Below are 23,525 nucleotides of genomic sequence, written 5' to 3' on the forward strand. Positions count from 1 at the left end.
TGAACTATGAGAGGCTAAAAACAGCGTAGCCCTTACTCTTTAAAAGGTAGAAAAACCTAGTACCTATGTCTAGAATCTAGGTTCTATATGCTTCCGAAAACAGTGTACAGTTATTTCAGTTAGTGGAGGAAAAAAATGTTGGATTGTGTATGAAAAACTCACCTGAGGATTTTTTTGTAGATCATATTTTAGATGGGAATTATCCAGATGTTTAAGCATTGTTAAAATGAGAACTGTATTTCCATTATAGGGCTAACCGGGGCACCAGATCTAGAGAGATTGTACGATCTTAGCCCGGGAGTGGGGTGTTTAAAGGGGCGGAGAAAACCAACCCCTCGGATCAATACGAGCAATCATTTTTGTTGACAACTTATGAATTTTTGACGAAGATATGAGCTTTCCAAACACGGCAGGTTGTGATTGCGAAAGTCAATATTGACCCGTCTTCTATTATTTCTTCGACTATTCGTAGAAATTGAACGGCCCGTTATGAGCGACCCGGTCTGCAGTGTTTTGGAGCCACGGACTCTTGAACCCACCCCGACGTAATCACTACGCAGCACTTAAATTTTGCACAAACTAGTTTTTATTTTTTAAAATTGTTCATTTAACACCGTTGAAAGTTCTTCGATGACTTACAAACACCTTTTAAAGTGGACAGTTTTCACCAAATTTGAAATCTAAGTATTTTTAAGGAAAAGAAGCATCCGCTGGGCTGCCAAAAATGAGACAAGGCGTTTTTGCCAATGGGCCATAGGAGCCTAGGAAAACAACATTTTTAGTAATGAACAATATCATTTTAAAATAGGGTTTTCTGCCTTTGTTGTACCTGTATTTCAATGTTAATATATATAAGTCGATTTGTTTTTATTTTTTACCTAGGATAATATATATGTATATATGTAATTTATGAAATTTGTAAGGCTTACACAGCCTCTTAAATTAATTTATTTTGGAAATTTGGAACATGTAATGGACCACTGAATGTAAGAAGACAGAAAAAGTTAAATAACTCTGAAATGTTGACTGTGTTGAATTTGTAACTTGAACTGTAATTAAATGACGTTAGTCGATTGCTAAAACAACAGTTAAAATGTTGTTAGTTGATCAAAATAGTGCATTGAGCTCAACAAAATTTAAACAACATTTAAAGAAGTTTACATCATTAAACAACCCTCAATCAAATGGCTTGAATGAACGATTAAATCAACCTTTGGTGAACTGAATTCATTGTAAAATAAATAACAACCAAAGTGATAATTATACACCATGGAAGAGAATAGCCGATTTATATGTCAAGGAATATAATGATACGGTTCACAGCAAAACAAAATTTTCGCCTAATTACCTACTAACTGAAAAAACATTTGAAATTGTACCAACTTTATTACAGAAACAATATGACCTAAAGGCAGGTAGAGAAGAGGCGTTCAAAAACGCTGGAAAAAGTTGTGAAAAGAACAAGAAGAGAATAGATAAACACAGAAGAGAATATGAGTTTCAAGAAAGGGATCTTGTGCATGTATCAAATAGTAATAAATTAAAAAGGAATAAATTGGATGAAATTAAAAGTGGACCATTTATTATATGTAACAGAATTGCAAGATCAATGTATGAAGTCAAAATTAATGGGAGGCGTAATGAAGCAAATTATTTCCATAGTATAAAGTTAGTTCCTTTCTCGATTTTTACGTGAAAAAACAAGAGTCGTCGACCAATGGAGGTATAATTTGTAAAGCTCACATGGCATCCTAGATTAATGAATTAATATTTATTTGTTTTGGAAATTTGGAACATGTGATGGACCAGTGAATGTAAGAAGGCATAAAAAGTGAAATAACTCTGAAATATTGACTGTTACTGTATACAATTCTATGATGAATAAAATACTATTGTTTTAGCAATCGACTAACGTCATTTAACTACAGAGTTATACATATATACACACAATATTATTATAAAATTATGAAAAATTATAATTATATAAAATGTGTGGTGTTTAGTGACCGTTAGTTAATGATTAATACAATATATATTATAAATATACACTTTTAAGAGTTTTTTTTATTGAACAAGACGGGTCCAACTCTGAATCCTGTTTATTGGAAACAGAGCTCCAGAGGTTGAACCTGAATACAAACCGATCAGGCTCCTTTTTATGATTTTAATTTCCTTTTTAGATTTTAAAACAAACAATTAAAATTTTGTTCATTTAAATAAACAGGAATTTCATGCAAATCGTTTGGCAGACTATTGGGAACAAGGGTGGATGGGTACTCACTATTTATAGTTAATCCCCTGTGGACCGAAAAACTCTTTTTTAGGGATTCCAACACTTTTGAAACTCTTTTCTCTGTCTCTCATCTACACGGAATGGGTGGGTTCACTTCTCGACTGACCGTGTCTACCCTAATCGTGAAGATTCTCTGTTGTTTTAGGACTAATCTTGAAATCTAAATCACAACATTGTTACTATGGAATAAATGGAAATGTGACTTACTGTTGGACAAATTTAACGTAACACTCAATTTATTTAACTTAAAATTAAATCCATTATCTATTTACATTAGTTACAGCTCATTAGGAGCTATCGTAGTCAAAATAATCATTAAACAATGGTTTGTTTACTTCCTTTGTTTACTTTTCTACTGACTCCCGTTTTTCACAAAAAGTAGCATAATAACCTTCCATTCTGCTACGCCTAAAGGTAGCTTTCAGCAAATCTTTTTCTTTCATTGATTCATTTGGTATTATTCTTATTGTTAAACATTTTTTAATGGCTTCGGTCAGACATTTCAGTGAATACAGTGTCAGGGTCATAACATTATTAGAGGACGGTACAGCCAGCGCGAATTCGCCGGGAAACTAAGAGTAAAACATTCTACAATAGGATGGGTTCAAAGGCGCTTCAGAGGAACAGGGCTTCACACCAGAAGGCCAGGACAGGGTCGACCTAGGTCTACGGACGAGAGAGATGATGGATTCATCTATCGTCAGCCTCTAAGAAACCGCAGCATTATGGGAAGTGAGATAAGAAATCTGATAAGACATATCCGAAATGTTTCGATTTATTTTAGGCCTGTCAGAAGAAGGAACCTCAGGGCCCGGCACCAGGCTCGTGGTCCTGTCCTTACCACAGCGCAGAAAATGTCCAGGCTTCAATTTTCATGGGAACTTGTGAATTGGACATTGGAAGATGGGGGACGAGTTCTCTTTACAGATGAGGTGTGAGCTGGTCTTAAATCTTCAGATGGGCGTAATATGAAGACTCCCAGGAGAAAGGTACCGTGGTTTATGGATCTCAGGTGGCATTCCACGGTGGGTCATTGATGTTCTGGGGTGGTTTTTTCTTGGATGCCCGCACGAATTGGTTGTTGTGCGAGGAAGAACTCTTAACTTGACAGAGATACAAGACATAATCGAAGAACATGTAGTGCTACTTGCCCCCCCTCCTACATCGGCAAGAAATTATTGCTAATGCAGGATAATGCCCCATAGAGCACGTATTGTGGGTGACTACCCGAATGAGATTGGAATTGACTGTTTGCTGTAGCCAGCTCGGTCTAGATTTGAACCCAAACAAACACATTTGCGACCAACTCAAGCGAAACCCAGATCCTAACACCTTAGAAAAGTTAGAAATGGCCGTTTTTGATGAATGGGAAATAATTCCTCAAGATTTTATCAGAAATATTTTCCAAGGTACCCAAAGGCGTTTAACGGACTTGATTCATGCCAGAGGTGGCAATACTCGGTATTAAAGGGGATTATTTTTTTTACATTTTCTTTTTAAATGTCTTATTTTTACTAAACCTATAACCTATTTTTAGTATGCAAAATATAAATAAACCTTAACACATAAAAATTTAATGGTGGGGCGTTTATTTTGTCCATTAATGTATACACAATAATAATACAGTCGACCCTTATGCAGAGAAAGGTTGCTCGATGTGTCCCACATAATAGAGGCGTGTCATGCCTTGGCTACATACAGAGAGCGTGTAGGCATGCCGCCGGATTTAAGAAGAGTCCTCGAGCACGGTAGCGAGTTTCAGAGTCCCCTGTTCCGCTTTTTAGGGGAAATTGGGGCTTTTTATAGTATGTCTTATGTGTTATGTGTCTATATGTTTTGTCTGTGTGCATGTATTTATTAGCGTGAATGGCGAGGGATGAGGGTGAATATAACGTCATCATCGCCCCTCGAACGATGAAAGCGGGTGAGTGTGTGTTCGGGGTCGATGGCGGAATATTTATAAAAGTACCCCATCGACCCCAATCTAGTTTAGTTTAAGTGTAGGTCGGTGGAGGAATATCAAGTACTCCACCGACCAAACGGAATGAGTGTACTGTATGGATGTATTTATTTGTATGAATGTTGTGTTTGAACGGGTATAGAATATAGAATATAGACTTAGTGGGGGGCTGAAATGACCTAGATGTCGGAAGCCCCAGCAAAAAAAAAAAAACAACAGTCGACTCTCGACCTTAATAACTCGAATTTTTTCAAATTCCCCTCGTTTTCCTATAGTACTGTCCATATTTTTACCTCTATATGTGTATTTTTATGTGTTAACAGTTGTTGGTAGTGCTTGAGCCTTAAGGGACCACAGATCTGATGACCTGAGGGGTTTAGTAACCGGGGTAATGTAGTAGCCCTGAGTGTTATTGAATAGCGTGGAGGGTATTGATTAGTCGGATGGATGTTGTAGCCAATGCTAGTAGTGAATGTGCATTGAGGGACTACAGAAGTGATCAACGGGGGAGTTTATTTACTGGGGTGATTTAGTGATTCTGATGGAATACTTGTAAAGCTATCTAACTTATAATTTTTCATTAAAGATCTCCATATTTCCTAAACTATGGAAGCAAATTAGTCTATTTGTAATTATCTACATACTTACAGAACTCACATCTTCCTACCTTCAAATTCTGGCTACATTATTCTAAAGAAGTAGATCTTTTATTCCCTTCTCCTTGCTAGATTTAAAGCATTATATTTTCCAGTGTCCTCCACTGTTTCCTTAGAAGCCCTGTAGGCTCGATTTCTACTAGTGCTGCAACAATACTTCCGAATAAAAAGCAGCTGTTCAACGTGCGCAACCCTCATATAAACAGTGGCTCGACCAACTCAGACTACACTCGTCGACGAGATCTTAACTATGACCAAAGACGATCCACATAAAACATGGTCAGCGTAACAGTTCAGGCTTATCAGTTGATATTTGCCCCCCCAGCGCTCAATAACTCCAAAACAACTGGCACTCAAGACCACCACTACATCACTCCCGTCACTAAACTCCTCAGTTCATCACTTCTGTAGTCCCACAAGTCTCTAGCCTCGGTATGCCAATAAACAGCTAAGGCAAATTATCTGAGAATAAAGAAACTATTGGGATCAAATGGAGGCCAAATTCTTCACATGACCCTGGAAAGGGCTGGGCTTGATCTTCAAAGTAAAGGCAGAAAGTTCCATTTGACTTTATAGTGTATTAAAAAAATCACAAGTGTCGTTTACGTTAATAATGTTCTAATCTTTGACCTGTCGATGGTTGATATGGATTGAATGGGGTATCGCGTGTCCCGAAGCATTGTCACTAATGACACCTTTTTATACTATGCACTCGGGTTTAATTGAACCAGTGCCTGATATCAGTCTAGCTGAGGGAGGTGTGTTTAAATACAGGCCGAGTTTAATTATTCACCGTTAACCGACTCGCGATCGTTAAATACCGTTTATATCCTTAACGGCTTATAAAATAAAATGAAAAGCTCGTGATTTTTATGTATTTTTTAGAAAATTAATCAGCCGATCGTCATAACCTTGTTTTCACTTTATCGACCAACTTGCAGAGAATTTGAGAGGTTTGAAAAAAAATTTCTCGTATACTTAATTTTTCCCTGGGGAGTATTGGCGTCTGTCCTTAAGAGAGGAACGTGACTCGGTGACCGGGCTTGTCCTCACGAAATTCTTTCGCCTTCCTTCTTTCTCTACTCTGAACGGGCACGTGCTTATTCAAAGTCGTAACGAAACCTCAAAGCGAAAGGATTCGTCAAGCCCAACCCGCTCCTGAGGCCCAGGGAGCTTTTTCCCCATATCATCTCTTAAGATTTAATTGATCATCACTGTTTTCTTATGTTATTGGAAAAAATTTTGAAATAAGACTAAACGGTTATTTGTAGTTTTGGATATTTCGGTAGGCCACATTTAACGGATCCGATCGACAAAATCAAACACATAAATCACACGCAAAACTAATCTAATCTCAATTAAATAGAATAAAAAACCCTATAAATTCCAGTCAAGGAAACGAAGGATTACGAATTACACTATACAACAAATTTCAAACAATACAAACGATTTATTTATAATGGACAAACAAACCGACAAAAAAGACTAGATGTGGAAAATGTGGTCAGCCATAGATGTAGACTTATTCTTAAGATGAAAAATGGATGAAAGTACACCAAAAATATAAATGTCGACAAATTTTTCCCGTATAGTGGCCTAAGTGTTGCTTTGGAACTATTGAGCAGCGTGGGGGATGTTGATGACTTACCTCTTTCCTCATTACCCATGTTTTATCACTTGACAATGCGTTTAAAAATTAACAGAATTTTAGGAAATGTTGTGAGGTAAAAGAGTGACGATAACTCAAATTGGCGAAATGCCGAATTATAAAGAGATAATCCAAGGATAAGGAAGAGCTCTGTTAAAAGTGTATCCTCTCTTATAGGATTTTGTATATATATTTCAGCCTGCGGGAGGTCAGAAGGTCTTCCATTTAAAGATATAAAAAAAAGTGAAAGCGGCATAAAATAAAATGCTTAGCGATAGAACGAAGAAATGTCACAAAGGCCAAAGGGATTGGGATGACCACAAATTTAAAAAACCTTTACCAAAAATGGATTTCGGAATTTTTATTGGGTGCACATCGATGATGAAACCGAGGTCTGAAATTTGTCTTTGTTATCGAATCTGAGAGAGTTAAGCACCTCGCTGAACCTCCCTAGTTTTTTCTCTGTCTGAACTTTGATCTTACGTGATTTTCCCGTAGGTTGGTCACGCTTTTTTTGTTATTCGTGGGTCGAAATTTGAAAATGACCCTAAGTGCCACTCTCGCAATTACTACTGACCCAGGTTTTCACCCGTGCCAGTGGCTGGCACGCTCCCCAATAGAAATGTGAAACTTTTTTTTATTCAATACAAATACAACCTCAAATTTTCATTTAAATTTATACCATACCGAGATTTTATAAATTCCTATTGACTAAGACCCGCAAAGGGCAAAAGGGATGTGGGATTCTCAACTGTGTAGTCTAAAAACTATCCAAATTTTAATTAAAAAGCCCAAAAATACTCAAGTAACTTTAAGTAACCTTGGTGTGACAGGATTTACTTCTCTTAATAACTTATAATAATTTAACAACTTAATTTTCACGGTTTGTTAAATGAAGGCTGTGCTTATTCATTTTCGTGATGCCTAGAGGTTGGAGGTTGCTCATTTCTCACGACCTCATAGCATGATTTATAGGAAATTAAATCTACAGATCTGACAATATTTACCTTAACTTCAGGCGCATTGCTTTTCTGGGCGACATGGCGATGAATCCGGTCGATTTTGTCGTATGAGCAATTTTAAAGTTCGAGGTACACTGAAAAAAAGAAAGAAAATTTAAATACATTTCTGATCACAGAATCCTTTCAAAGAATTTGTATTTCCTACTGACGAAAAATGGTGAAAATGATTTAAAAAAAGGGTTGAAATTTTCCTTAGGAGTTTTGATCTGAATCTTTGGATGCGTTGGGAGTTTGAATCCAGCCAAAATCATAGATTCATTTCTGAAAGGATATGGCAGAAGTATACATACAAAGTTAATATAAAAAAACTTACAGCTTTTTGTTTTTCATTTTTTATTTTTAGCTGGTTTAATATCTATAATATAATGTATACTGTGCATTTTTTTTTAGTTTTCCAGCCGTTTATTGTTATATTATTGATATTTAATGTTAAACAATCAGAGTTCTTCTAGGATGTTACTTTAAAAAACTCATCAGACTACAATAAATAATTGGAAAACTACAAAACATACATTATATTATAAAAGTTGATATTCGTTTTCTACAAAAAAAAAAAAAAAAAAAATCTGGATTTTTCAAAATTCGACGTGATTAGAACGGTATAAAGGTCTATTTATCTACTATCATCCTATGTAAATAAGGTTTAGATTGCATAGTAAGTGAGAAAAATAAGAATGAAATTAGCAAAAACGATTTATAATTGGTTGAAGTCGTGAGGCGCGGTAAAGAATGAAGTAGTTTAGAAAAAACCTTTTTCATTTTTTTGCCGACTTTTCGACCTGTGAAAGTGTTGTGCCACACAAAACCAATATGACACCACAAGAATAGCACCATACTTTATGCCCTGAAGATGACTCGAAAGGTCGAAAAGTCGGCAAAAAAATGAAAAAAGGTGTTTTTCTAAACTACCTCATTCTTGACCGCTCCTCAAGACTTTAACCAATTATGATTAAGAAACACACACAAAAACGTTTTATTTTACTTTACAATTAATTAAGGTTTTTAGTTGAGATGAAAAAAAAAGTTAATGGGACGAGAGGGATTCGAACCCACGACCTTCGGCTAGATACGCCGCTGCTCTACGAGTTTTATTTTACATCTCTGTTTTATTTAAGGAGACAGTTTATGCCATTACATGATTTTTGGGTTCTGAGCTCATATAAAGTTTCATGTGGATCAATGGAATAGTTTTATCACTATTCTTGTGATTTTGGACGAAAAATCTCAGGCTATTGGAAGGAGAAAAATTTGAGAAAAAAGTATTTCTTGATTTTCTCAAAATTCATTTAGGGTGCAGAAAACGAATATCAACTGTGCTCGGTTCTAGAGTTTTCTATTCATCTGGGACAAAAAAAAAAAACTAATTCCCAGAAAACTACCGGTAGGCGACGTTCCGAAACATGGAAAAGCAGTAGAAGGGGTTCCCTGTTAATGTATTAAAATCGGACGCTTAATCCACTGAAACGTGAACGATTAAAATATACGCTGTAGTAAAATCGGACGCCGAACCCACTGAGACTAAAACTGTCTTTAAAATAAATGAAAACGACGGTGGCGTTCAGCCTGAATTTGCGTGAACTATTAATATTCAAATATTGGCACAAAGCACAATCTGGACGTCCACTACAATATTGGTACATGTGCTGCTCTGATGATGATGAGCCGAAAGCACTGGCCCGGCAAATCGGCGTCAATATACGGATGCTATTTGGCCCAGGACGCCGGTTTAAATATAAAATTTCTTCGAGGGGACGCCGAGTTGATAGGATGATAGGAAGATGTATNTATATATTATTAAATATGATATAATAACAAAAAACAGAGTACATTTCCATGTTAGCTGGTTTATATTACTTTATTTTCGTTAAGTGTAATTATTTCATTCAATTCATTAGATGTAAAGTACAAGATTAGGATAAGGCTGATGACGCTAACAATGTAAGTAAAAATGTACTACTAAATATTGGAACTAAAGGCTCCATCATTCAACCTTTAATGATGGAGTTCCACCAAAAAGTACAACGGACCTCGAAAAGATCCTTTACAAATGTCTCCGATTCTTTTTTCGGAAAATAATAAAAATTATGCTAATTTTGAACAGAAAACGATTTTGAAATTTTAAAGGAATGTAGTCGGGTCGCCGTGTCCGTCAGGGTACTGGAAATTTTGCCACTTTTTCTGCTGAGCTTTCGGTGCATTATAATTACTTGAAATCAATTTAAATCCTGCGCTTCTTAGAGTTTCGACGCAGGCAACTAGATAAACTCCTTATGAACATTAGACAAAGAGTCATCTCTTGTCGATGGATATCCTCTCTTTTCACTCCAACTGTTGTAGGCTCATTGAAACCCTGCCATATGAAATATTTAGGAAGACATTCCCATCCTTGAAGTGTATTGGCTATATAGTCATCAAATTTTTGCCCATTGTTGAGTAAAAAAATCATGTGGAAATACAAACAATAATATAAAAAAGGATCTGACTTAATTGCACACCATCATGAATACACGACAAAATGAAATTTCACCAGTTGAATTTGTGCTAAATCCAGAGGAAGTATATATTTTTTAGTCTTAACCAATTTCTTTCGGCACAGTTCATAGACATTTCAACAGGTCGTAAAAATGAAACGTCCTTCACAACACTTCTGCTGTTGCTAAATAACCGTTTGATTTTGGAGATTCCCCTTGTGATATATGAGAGCGATCGCCTATCTTTCAGAGGCTGAAAATGATCCTCCCCTTAGGCACTTTCGGCCTCCGAGACTAAACCACATATCTCGGCGTGGTATTATTCTTCCCGGACTATTATTTACCTCATGAACCGGTATGGTATTCTAATACCGACTTACACCACATTCATGAAAGTAGCTCTTTCCATTCATCACTATACTTAATAAAAAACTGAGGTACAACTCCTTTTTTAATCTTTGTTTTCACAAAGAGGTTTTATTAAGCGGGCCCATTATATAATCTCTTTTTCGGACAGTTGTGATCTCATCTTTTCATCTTCTCATCGGAATTGCAAAACACCAGGGGGGCCATCAGTGCCTGAGGACCTGCCTGTCGAAAGTTTACCTTCGTGAAGCAATAGCCCTATAGGAAAGGGTCGAATGGATTCCCAGGGTGAATGCTTAGCTTGAAATCTAAAGAGCGTGTGATTCGTAGATGACGTAAGACAGAAGATGAGCAAGGCCGATTTTATTTTGGGACCCAGCCGACCTTTCACAAAATTCGTAAGCCCCTCAGCGACAGCGGTGGTCGTCGATCAAATCTTAAATGAGCTGGGCGCCCTGCAAGCTCCTATAAAGTTGTAAAGTTTCATATGGATCTGTGAAGTCCTTTCAAAGTTATCACAACTTTTATGAAATTCCGAAAAAATAGGCATTTCGAAGGCGAAAATTTTGAGCAAAAAATTTAATAATGTAATAACATGCAATCTACCTCATAGTAATAAAAAACTATATTTAATCATGTTCTATTAAATATTGCAAAAACCGTACAAAATAAAATGCGCTACAATAATAATAATGGAAATAAAACTAAAAAAGGCAAAAGATAGATAATCAAAGTTGTGACTTAAAAGTAAAAAAATCCATAACACCCTGAATTTGAAAGAAAAAAAATCAAATTCTTTTTAGGCATCCCTCAAAACCCTTAAATAGGAAGTTTTATGGGGAACAAATTCACTTTTGGGTTGGATCAGCACGAGCCATTTTTTGCCGATGTCTCGCATTGTGAATTTAACAATTCATAACTCTCATTGATTTTATCCAAATTCAAAATTATTACGACCGTTGGAAAGTTTATTATCCATTAACAGTCAGACCTTCCACCATTATGTTTACAAAAGGAATGAAATCGTGTAGACAGTTTCTATACTTTGAATACACTTCATTTACCACGACATCTATTTATCAATCCAAGGTTGAAATCGTTTCCTACGTTGTAAAGTGTTGGGATTTGAAATTATCATTAGAAAATTTTCTTCTTCAAATATTTAAACAAATGAATATCAAACAATTTTCAATTGTTCTTTTGCCTTCTGAGAAAGAAAATACTAAGGTATGACAACGTTTCCCTCTATCATTGGAATCCGAATATTTACTTCACTAAATGTCAAAAATTGAACATTATGTCAAAAAATTCACTAATTTCGTGGTCCGCTTAACCAATTAAATCATTACAATTAATTAAGGTTTTTAGTTGAGATGAAAAAAGTTAATGGCACGAGAGGGATTCGAACCCACGACCTTCGGCTAGATACGCCGCTGCTCTACCACCTGAGCTATCGTGACCTCGATCCACTCGGACATCAACTCCCCATCTCAACCGTGGGGAAATGAGTGAATTTAATGAATTAAAATGAAGTACACTTCACTAAAGCTCTCCGTCGCCATTTCAATTGTCGTCGAGAATCCAATCCGATTACACGACATTTGAACAATGGCAAAAGGAGGGAAAACTCATAAGGTGGGGTAGAGATGGGGAGTTGATTTCCGAGTGGATCGAGGTCACGATAGCTCAGGTGGTAGAGCAGCGGCGTATCTAGCCGAAGGTCGTGGGTTCGAATCCCTCTCGTGCCATTAACTTTTTTTCATCTCAACTAAAAACCTTAATTAATTGTAATTATGTCAAAAATTAACAAAATGAATAAAAACATGAAAAGTAGGCTAAAATTATAAAATATTAATATAGGATAGTATTGAGAAAAGGCCGGTTGTGGCACACGTGACGGAGTCTGATGGGGAATGTCTCCATGAGTTCACCCTTATTTTATGGTGGTCACAACCAACATCAAACCCCTTGACTCAGTAACGTCATCATAAGGCAAAAAATAAGGGTGGTAAAAACCCTTGTCAAATCCATGGTGAAAGACAAAGTCAAATTAAGAATGGTGTCAACCCTCATCAATCATTTTTTCAAATTCACCAAAATTGTACTCGTCCGACTCGTAGCCCATTCCTAGCGTAGCCCATTGAATTTTAATAAGTATTATGCAAAAGGCTATCAAATGATCAACAATATTGATGAACAAACTGACAATCGATTTATGAATCCCTTAACTTGCTTTATACTCGATGCTTTCGTCCAGTTTTCCAGCTCCATCTTCAGCTCTATCCGGTGTGCCTAGTTGTGATTCCAATCCCATTTCAATAACGTCAAGGTAACTTTGATGTTTTCTTACGGCCAATAGGCAATTTAACTACACCCAGACTAGTTTGAAGATAAAAGCGTACATATTTATTGCTTTTATTATTATTTATTTAGCGCCTGATTATTCCAAAGTATGTGCTCAGAGTTGTACTGAAGGACCTCAGTTTGGAATATAGTCGGAATCAAGTTAAGGGGTTTTGCTAGGGTGTACTTTACCCGACACCTACTCTCTATTCCATCTTTGATCCACATTCGTACTCCTTCCTGAAAGTTGCCTTTCTTTCAAAGAACTCCGTTTTCTTCGATGGACCTGTCAAAGTTGAGTTTTCCTGCTTGTATAGCCATGTAGCCATCTCATTTATTTAATTCTCTGCAGAATTTTGTGACGGCTTCTTCTTAGGTCTGGTTTTACTTCTTTGAATCTCAGGTGTTTGTTGGCACTCTCGAAAGTCGCCTTTTGTATATTAACACGTGAGAAAGGGAGATCAAGTGCGGTTACCATATGTTGTTTCATGTTAAGACAAGCTAGTTTTATTTAGAGTGTGCAATGTGTTTTGGTTCTCTTTATGCAGTGTTTTAACCACCAGTAGCCCTAATTGATTCCTCCTTCGGTGGTCATATAAACCCTCAGGGTGCAGGTTTTTGAAAAAAAGCCCATTTTTAAGTATGTCGGGTTCTAATGCAGGGCCGCTGGATTCGAACCCGGGACCTTTACCTTACAGTGATGAGCGCCGTGTCAACGCCTAAACCGTTGCGGCCACCGACGCCCCACAACGATCTTTAGAAACGAAGAACGTACCACTAACAGCTCTCTCTTTGTTAATATTTTGGTCCTTAAGAGGACCGAATGAGGTTATAATACAGTTCTGAAGCATGTAGCGTCTCATGCAACAAGTGAGGATATGTGGTTTTGAACAAAACCGGTTTTCTTTCGTCCCGGACATCGAAACGATCAAAGGGTTCGACTCGAAATGAGTCATTCTTTCGAAATTTTATCAAACACATGCGACCTTTCTTCCCAACCTGTCTTTCCTTAAGACTTAACTGGTTTTCCAGACACAACTCATTGCTTACGGCCAAAATAAATCTTTTCGTCGCAAGTGACGGTTCGTTTGATGAAACGAAAATCAGTTAGGTTTTTAGAGGAACATTACTTCCATACCATTATTCGTGCCGTTCTTGAAAACCATTCCAATCCGAGTGCTTAGCATTGTTATATAGATATGTCTTCGGGCTGGATGCACAATTTATTTTGCGTGAGCATTTCCATTTCGTGTTGGGGAGTGCAAATGGGATGGGTTAGGTAGGCTAGTAATTGTTAGGTTAGGTATGATTTAGGGTTAGGTAAGGTTAGGTTACGTTAGTGTTCGTTAGGTTAGGGTACGGTTATTTATTTTTACTGTGGAGCAGCTCTATGAAACTTATTGTACCCCTCCCTGGGTCCTTTTTGGGGGCTCGCCAGACGTGTGTGAGTTGAGTACCTGGTGTGTTAGAATTTGGTCATCGCGCAGTTCGTGCGAACTATTTCAATCCAAGTGCCTGTTTACATTGTAAGAAACTTCGGTTACTGTTATCAGCAGTACAAAGATATCGTAGATAATTTTTGGACTGAATACTCAAATTTTTGGCCTCATCATTTTGATTTCGCGTTACTTGGGATGGGTTAATTAGATTGGAATGGTTAGGTCAGGTAAAGTTAAGTTTAGGTGGAGTTAGGTTTAGCATTCGTTAGTGTTAGGGTTAGGGACGTGCTGGGTTAGGTTTGGGTTAAGATCACAGTATGGATTGGTTAGTTTAGGTAGGGTTAGGGTTGGGTGGCATATCCATGATTCAATGTTTTTCGTTGAAGCAGAATGTGTGAGTGCGAAGCGCCAGTTTTTGTTTAAACCTAACTTCACCTTCCAGGAAGGTTTTGAAACAGCACAAAATTTGTATTAAATATTTCACAATAATAAATTAATGAGGCATCAGAGGCGTTAAAGCATTTTCTTCAAGTCTTACTTTACTTAGTTACTCTTATTTAAATTTTTATATAAAATCATTTATAAGCCATCAAGCCAGAATTCGGATATTTGACGTGGAGTGTGGAAAGATACGGTTAGTCGCCAATCCGCTGGGAGGCTAGAAACTTACGAAACACTTTCAAAAAGTACATGATATTTTACCATTTGATGGAAAAACTTGTTTATTGGGGAAATCATGATATCCATCTGGCGAGGTGGCTAGGTCGTGACCTAAAAAACGGGCAGTGTGACAAATATCCATGCGTTTTTTGGAACTAAGAAATGAGTTATTCTTCATAAGTTCGTTTCTGAAGGATGTCCTATGAACTATGATTCGAACCAAGAAAGATCTTCATGGGATAGACCGCCACACCCACCTCACAGTGCAGACGTGTAAATTTTTACATGTTTCGATCTTTGGCTACAAATGTTTAAGATAATCTATATCGCTTTGTGAAGGCATGACCTGTAAAATGAAGTAACAATCGAAAAAAAAATCGGTACGGCGGTTTCATTGAAAATTACATATCGCTTCCGTGGTCCGTGGTTAGGCCAGCCTGTGTTGAAATTACATCGATAAATCCCGTGCGTTATGCTTGATGTTCGGCATCACCTTTTAAAGCAAAATGTCACAGAACCGCAGGGTCTGCGATCTGTTTCACCATTTTTTTATTATTGGGAATATCAGAGATCCAAAGCGCTTGAGCGTTTAAAAACTGCTCATTATATTGTGTGCAACCGCCGTGAACGGCTATATTTTTTCCCCGGCCTCTGATTCAAGGACGTAGAAACAATGGGATTACACGAGGCGGTTGTCTTCCAGTAATTTTTGGCCTGCTAACTTTATAAGGTAGCAATAATAAGGTTATCCTGGTGACACTAGGTCGAAAATGTTAGACACGTGTCCGAGTGTTCTTGCCAAAGGGCCTTTAGGAAAAAGTTTCAAACACCAAATACCAAAATTCTTTTTAGAAAAAAAATTCGGTTTCGTTATAAGCACAATTTAAAGCCCTTAAATACAAATTAGCAAACAAAATAAAGACTTTTTGGCCTCGATCAGCCGGAGGAAATTTTTTCTGCGATGTTCGGGACATAAGAATTCAAAGCTAACTTGAATATTATCCAAATTCGTGTAACTAGAACTGTTGGAAAACTGAATAACTCTTCTTTCGTTCTATGTAAACAAAGTTTAGATTGTATGTCATTATAAGTGAAAAAAATAGGAATGAAGAGAACAAAACGACCAAAAACGTATTATTTTATATCCCTGGTTCTGGCTTATTTACCGAGGCCAACGTTATGCCATTACATGAAACTTATAGGGTTCTAAACTAACGTAAAGTTTCATGTACGTCAGTGCAGTAGTTTCAAGGTTATCACTATTTTTGTGATTTTCGATTTTAAAAAATTGAAAAAAATGATGCGAGTTTACGAAGGCGAAAAATAGGAGAGAAAAATAGTTTTTTGATTCAGTAATTCAATTCTCAATATGTATTTATCGTTTTTTAGGGTGCAGCAAACGAATATCTACTTTGTTTCTTGCTAAAAAAATATTTTAACATATTTTGCTACGTCGCTCGGTCGTAAACTATGTTATAGCTTGTTCAGTCAAAGTAACCTTTTTTAATTTCCTGATCTTAATTTTTTAATTTAATAATTGGAAATCACGACGCTGACAAGGAGAAGGCTAAGGACGTGGGATCACCGATTTTAATGAAACTTTCTTTGGTGGAAAAATATCTAAGTTTTGAGTATGTTTCTGCCTTTTTTATGCATATATTGGCTATTATATACCAATCTATTTTTTTTGCCTAGGATGAGAAAATAATAAACAGGAAAACAATCATCTTATTAAATGAGAAAAGATGTGTAAAAAGTTTTGGGTGGTAAAAAAGTTACAAAATCTAAAAGACGCTCTCAGTAAAGTTAGTCGACAAAATTCAGATTCATTTAATGCATAATTTAAAGTCCCTAAATACGAATTTTTAAAGCAAACATAACATTTAGGCTGGATCAGCCTGGGGGCAATTTTTCTTTCTGCCAAGTCTCCTGTCTCTTCTAGGTTTTATCCAAATTTAATGTTATTTCAACCGTAGAATGCTGAATCTCTTCTTTCATTCTATGCCAACAAAGTGTAGATTTCAATTAATTATTCTTTTTATTTAAGTTCTTGGTTTAGATGAAAAAGCTAGTGTCACGAGCGGGATTCGAACCCACGACATTGTCACGCTTTGAATCCCGCTCGTACTACCTTTTTCATCTCAACCAAGACCTTACATAAAAAGAATAATTAATTGAAATAAGTAATATGGTCAATTATGACGGCAAAACATATATGAAAAGTGTAGAATTTTTGGCATCATCAGTAAGAAAAATAATGGTGAAATCCACAAAAACTCAAACCTTTTTTTATATATCTCCAGTTCAGTTTTATTTACGTAGGTTAGATGGTGCCATTAGGTGTAGTTATAGGGTTCTAAATATGTTTTTATGAAATTTTTTTGGTGATACTAGTCGAAAAATATTGTATAAGACAAATGTTCGAACGTTTTATCCAATGGGCTCTAGGAAAAACAATTCAGATTCATTTTAAGCGTTCTAAGATACGAATCTTTATAACATACAAAAAATAAACATTTTTTGACTGAAATGATCGCGGGGGGGGCAATGTTTTCTTATTTTCCCGATGTTCCGTTGTTCCACTTAAAAATTCATAATCCTCCTGGATTTTATCCAAATTCAATGTTACTGCTACCGATCGAAAGATGAACGTTTCTACTTTCAGCCTATATCAACAACGTTTGGATTTAATGTTATTATGAGTGAGAAAATGAGGATAAATTGTACAAAACACTTCAAATGTGTTATTTTATTTTATTTTATTTTGTTTCGGTTCTGATATATTTACGGAGGCCACGTTTACGTGCAGTTTAAAGCCATGGGATGTCTTTTGAAGATCGGTGGTTTTAAAGTTATCACTATTTTTGAGATTTTTGATTTTAAAAAATCGGGAGCATTAGGTATTGAAATACATAATTATGACAGAGCGACGTAGCAAAGTAATTCATATGTTTCTAGCAAGAAATGTAGTCGATTTTAGTTTTTTGCACCCTAAAAAACCTGAAATCAATGTTTTGGAATATAGAAAATAAGCCATTTTCGGCTTGATCAGCCCGAGCCATTTTTTGCATCGAAATGGGCTTACAAATCCATAACTCCCTTGAATTTTATCCAAATTCGACCTTACCACATCCGTTTGAAAGCTCAATTTCTCTATTTTCATGTTGTGTAAACAAAGTTTGGATTACATGTCATTATAAGTGAAAAAATAAGAATAAAATGAGCAAAACCACCAAAACTTATTTTATATCTCTGGTTCTGATTTATTTACCGTGGCCATGTCGATGCCATTATGTGAAGTGTGTAGAGTGTTTATGTACATATGGCAATGCAGAAGCATGGGCAAAAAATTATAGAGCATGTGAATCGAACTTTTAAAGTCGAGAAAAGCCTATGGAATAGTTTCTACCGAAGCCCTCAAAATTCTAGCTTCGATACACAACAGCCTTGTCCTCTGAAGATACTGTGCCACCCTGGAAGTATATGAACGAGCGTGTACAATTTATATTAGATGAGATTGGATAGCAGGACAGGAAGCTGTCAAATGAGTTCCTACCAAACTTATTATAAAGAGCAAAAGCGACATGGAAAACCGAATTTTTAATTTCCCAAATTATGACAATGTATTTAAAAATAGTATGAAATCCAAGAATCCATACATGAATATGCTCAAGCGATTATAATAGCGTAATATTTCTCGTTCTCATCACAAAAGAATTTCGTGATAATAAAAGAAAGTTGATAATTGTTAACCTTTTCGTCGAAATGAATAATTTTCTATTTGGGTTTCTGCTATCCGTCATTTTCTGGCCACTTCCAAAAATGTCGAAGCACACCAGGTTTTTCCCCGGCTGTTAATAACGTCTGTTTCACAATTGATGGGAATGCGGCAGGTTGTCAAGGACGATATTGCAATGATGATAACGAACCACCTGCAAGAGTTTCACCACAACGAAAAGTGAATTATCAAACGGAAAAAGACACAAAACAAGAGCAAAAGCCCTCAGAGAGTCCAAATTGCAGCAGAAGCATCATCCCACTCAGAAGTGGTCATACACTGTCGTCGCAAGGACACACTTGTTGAGGTCAAAGCCCGCGAAAATACATGTCTAATAAGCAGAGAAAGGTTGTAAAGAAAAGTTGGCACAAGAGCACGATAGGTGGCTCCCAGACAGTCTAAATCGGAGAAGGGTCATTCGACTTGGAATCGGTCATACGAGGTTGACACTCACTTCTGAGAAGAAAGCCCAAGTACATATCTGGCATGCAGAGAAAGACTGTAAAGGAAAGGTGGCAGCTTCAGTGGACCAGGTCGTCCGAGAAGCTCAGGTGAAAGAGATACGCCAGAGACTATTTAAATCGCAGAAGATGGATCAGCCGTCTAAGAATCGGCCAGATGCGGTTGACACAAGTACATTCACTTTTTACATTTGGTAAGCCCGCGTAAATATAGAGAATGTGGTATCAGAGAAAGGCGATAAAGAAAGAAAAGATGGTAGCTTCAGTGGACCATGTCGACCGAGAAGTTCTTGCGCGAAAAAGGGTAGCTCGCTACCAGAAGATCTCTGCAATCAAAATTGCAGAAGGGTCATCCGACTCAGAATTGGCCATACTTGGTTGACACACGGACACTTACTTTTGATATCAAAGCCCGCATATATAACATTCAGAGAACGGTGGCGTTCTTGGCGAAGAGGGATCATACTCGACTAAGAATAGGCCATGCGAGATTGACACACTGACACTTTTTCACCAAAGTCCACTTATATGTCCGGTATAAGGAAGATTGCTCAATTCCTTGACTCTGAAGCAAAAAACAAAATGAGTAAAAGAGAGGAAAAGGCTCAGATAAAACGAAAAAAGGCTCAGAGAGCATAAATCGCAGAAGAAGGATCATCCTAACCCGACATAGAATAAGCCTTACGCGGTTGACACGCTGACACTTATGAAACCAAAGCCAGGGTATGTACAGAGAAAGCACAAGTCTCATTTATTTCCTTGGTTCTATAGAAAGAGTGAGTAGGAATACTACGCGATATTAGAACTGTTCTTTTATGGTAGCGAGTATTTAGCTTGGTCATATTTTTAAAGGGCAAGCTAATTTTATTATTGTATGCATAAAAATTGTGACGTTTCTTGGGAATGTGTGTGTATAGTAAAAGAGCGTCAAAAGCGGAATATCAATTATCCGATGATCCCTGTAATTGTGGGTGTATGTAAATAAGATATATTTAAGAATAAGAGTCTAATTTTCGGTACGGTCGTACGTACAATATACGCTATACATTACCAAAACACCAGGTCGGTTGATTTTTTTAATGTTTTATAACACAATATTCTAGGAAATAGTCACGATTGACGTTTCGTCATGAGGTTTGCCGTGATTAAGTGGGAAATTATGAAGTCGATGGGATTATAGGTTTTGCAATGACAATTTTGAAATCAAACAATTCAAAGTTCGTTAGTATTGAATCAATTTCATCAAAATAATCAGAATGTCAACACAGTCGGTTTACCAAGCCACAACCTTAGACAAACAAATCGCCCGACAAGTTGTAAATTGCTTGTAAAATATTGAAGAGCAAGAAAAAAGAGGGACGACGTAGTGAACATTATTCAGCATTTTTAGCATTTTAAGAGATCTTGAAGGATGGACGTGATTTGTTTGAGTTTAAAAGGGAATTCTAGTAAGAAACACTATGGCCCGTAGCCAATGAACCAGATCAGTTACGACTTATGTATTCCCATTGATTTTCCCCTGACCTCATCGTCAACATATTTTCATTTTTCCAAGCGCTACTTCATTTGGATAAAGTCTTCGAAAACTGACATTTTATACTATGAAACAGCATATTGATTTTATTAAATGTTTTATTTTACATAATAAAATTAGGTGCGTTTTTTTACGAAGGAATGATCAAATTTGTTTGTTTTATTGTATCTAATCAAAGCAATGCCATAAATTGACCAATAACCATAAGAAACAATTTAATTAGAGTGGTTTCACAAACGTACAGGAAAAAACGAAGACTTAAACCTACCTAGGAGAAATAAAAACTAAAAAATATGAGAGGCCAGTCCTTTAACTTGACACTTCTGTAAATTGCACTTGTGCCCATAATATTTATCTTAAACGTTGTGATCTTGTTGGAGGGATGCCACGAGCTGGAGGGTCTCGCCAAAAAGGTGTTTCTTGCCTGGTACCCGGGACGTTCCAACCTCCAGACATAACCACCGCGACCCTCTGACATAAAAAACATGATTAAATTAATATGGCAGCGTCGGTGGGCCGGATAAGCAGAGAAGCGCTTGCATATCGAAAGCACTGTCGATAGGTGGCCCTCAAAGGATCTGACTCAAGAAGGGTCATCCTCACCCCTTATCTGATTAAGAATAACGTTGACACACGGTCACAAATTAGAAAACAATTTCTTGGCTATATAAGAGAGCTTGAGTACGGCAGCGAGTAGTATCTGGGCCCCCGTTCCGATTCTTGGAGGAAACAAGTTATTTTACTGCGTATATTATTGATAGTTTTATTTTACACTACGGAGACAACGTTTATGCCATTACGTGAATGTTGTTGATCAGTGGAATAGTTTCAAAGTTATCAGTATTTTTATAATTTCCGATCAAGACTATCCGTCCCTGAGGAAAGCGAAAAATTTGAGAAAATGATGTTATTTCAAAAATTCGCATTCAGTGTTTTTTAGGGTGCAGAAAACGAGCTTTGTTTCTTGCAAAAGCAACTTTGCCACGTCGATCCGTCACAAATCAAATAATTTCAGTCTACCCGTAGTAAGATAAAGTAGAATTTCGACGTCCAAACTCATTTAATACATTCCTGCGTATTATTTTCTTATTTTATGTAAAAAAAACTGGACTGATATATAACTGTCTTGAAATCCATACACAAGAAAGGCTGAAAACAATATTTAATAAAAATTGTTTGTATAAATTACTTATAAAAAATATCGGCTTTGGGAATTGGCAAGAAAACTGGGACACGTTTCTAATATTTTTCACCTAGTATCACCAAAAAAGTTTCTCTAAAATCGATGATCTCACTAAAACGTTAAGCTTAGAAACTTGATAGATTGTTTTTTAAGGATTTATTCGTATAAGTAATTAAACATTTTTTTACGATAGGTTTTCATTGCATGGCTTGAAATTGCATGACAAAAGAACTTATAGCAGGTTTATTTTTTCGTTCGTTCAAAAATTCGGACATGACAGGAATCGGTTTTATCACACTTGACTCTGCATTATGATGAATCATGAACATACTGTTTCGTCAAATAAACTAAGCCCTCTTAAACGTTTTATTTTTTGAATTTTTTGTTCAAGTATGATGAGTAAATATGTGCGAAGAGAAAAACGTCGATTTAAGTTCCAAACTTACAACTTGTTAGATTGAGGGAGAAAATTAAGGCAAGAATGTAAAAAGAGAGGGCGGAGGGTTTGTTGAACAGTCAATCTAAATCTCCCTTTAAAATTTGGGTCCGTTAAACGAAACGTTAAAGGAAAGAAAACGAAGTACTACTAATTTGAGACTTGGTTTTATAAAATTAGAAGAGAAACAAAACTGCTCAGTTTCTGAAAGTTCGAATTACTTCACAGATCTTCTTGGTCATCTTGGTATATCTTTCATTCCCCCGGATGATCTAGCCAAAAATGTCTATTTTTATGTTTGCTATACGATTTCGTATTGAAGGGCTTAAAGGGTTCATAAAATAAATGTGAATTATTTAATTTAATTATTTTTTACTAACTATACTGATAGCGTCTTTTTGTTTTTGTAAGCTTTGTATCAAATCTGTTTACCCTTTTTCTCAGTTCTAACAATATAAAATAGACACTTTTTGACATAGTATAGAAGAAGAGATATTGGGTTGTCCGGAAAATAATGCAGGATTNTTTTTTAAGTCCAGTATAACGTACTTCCGAGAAAAAGTTGTGTCCGGCTAATCAAGCCCAAAAATGTCTACTTTTTGTTTGCCATGAAAATTCGTATTTAAGGGCTTTAAAGGATTATTAAAAATAATCTGTATTTTTTTAAATATATTTCTGGCCAACTTTACTGAAAGTGCCTTAAAAAGATAAGTAACTTTTTATTAATCAAATCTCATTTAATACGATCAAGCATATTATTTTCTTATTCCAGGTATTAAAAAAAATTATTTACATATAATAACCTTGGAATCCATGAACAACAAAGGCACAAAACCATATTTTAAAATTTTTTGTAAATAACTTATATTTTTCGAATTCCAATTTGCCTGAGATTTTTTGTAGGAAATCATAAAACTGGTGATAACGTCCAAGCGGCTCTCCTGATCTAAATGAAACTTTACATAAGTTTAGAACCCTCTAAACTGCATGTAGGGGCATAAACGTGGCCTCCGTAAATGTATCAGAACCGAAGATATGAAATAATACATTTGAGTGTTTTGTTCAATTTAACCTCATTTTCTCTAGTATAGAAACATAAAATGCAAACATTGTACACATAGTACGAAAGTAATCATTCAGCTTCCCATCGGTTACATTAACGTTTAATTTATATAAAATCTAGAGTGGCTATGAATTTTTAAGTGGAACAGGGAACATCGGAAAAATAAAAGTGACTCCACCCAGCTAAAAGCTTCACGCACCATTTAATTTATT

General features: G+C 36.2%; 1 protein-coding gene across 5 annotated transcripts in view; it reads right to left on the reverse strand.

Moving 5' to 3' along the window:
* Nucleotides 1–23,525, reverse strand: part of LOC106666909 — a 56,747-nt gene that overhangs the window by 10,156 nt on the left and 23,066 nt on the right. For 4 of the 5 annotated variants that reach the window (XR_002909928.1, XR_002909931.1, XR_002909930.1 and 1 more), the window contains one exon: nucleotides 7,565–7,653. The gene's annotated coding sequence lies outside the window, so the exon portion shown is untranslated. Of the gene's footprint in view, nucleotides 1–162; nucleotides 275–7,564; nucleotides 7,654–23,525 lie in introns of those variants that run through there. The other variant, XM_014394444.2, reaches the window with a different exon arrangement.

This window comes from Cimex lectularius, unplaced genomic scaffold (genome assembly GCF_000648675.2).
Source record: "Cimex lectularius strain Harlan isolate CLEC.00 unplaced genomic scaffold, Clec_2.1 scaffold21, whole genome shotgun sequence".
In the NCBI taxonomy this organism is placed as follows: domain Eukaryota; kingdom Metazoa; phylum Arthropoda; class Insecta; order Hemiptera; family Cimicidae; genus Cimex; species Cimex lectularius.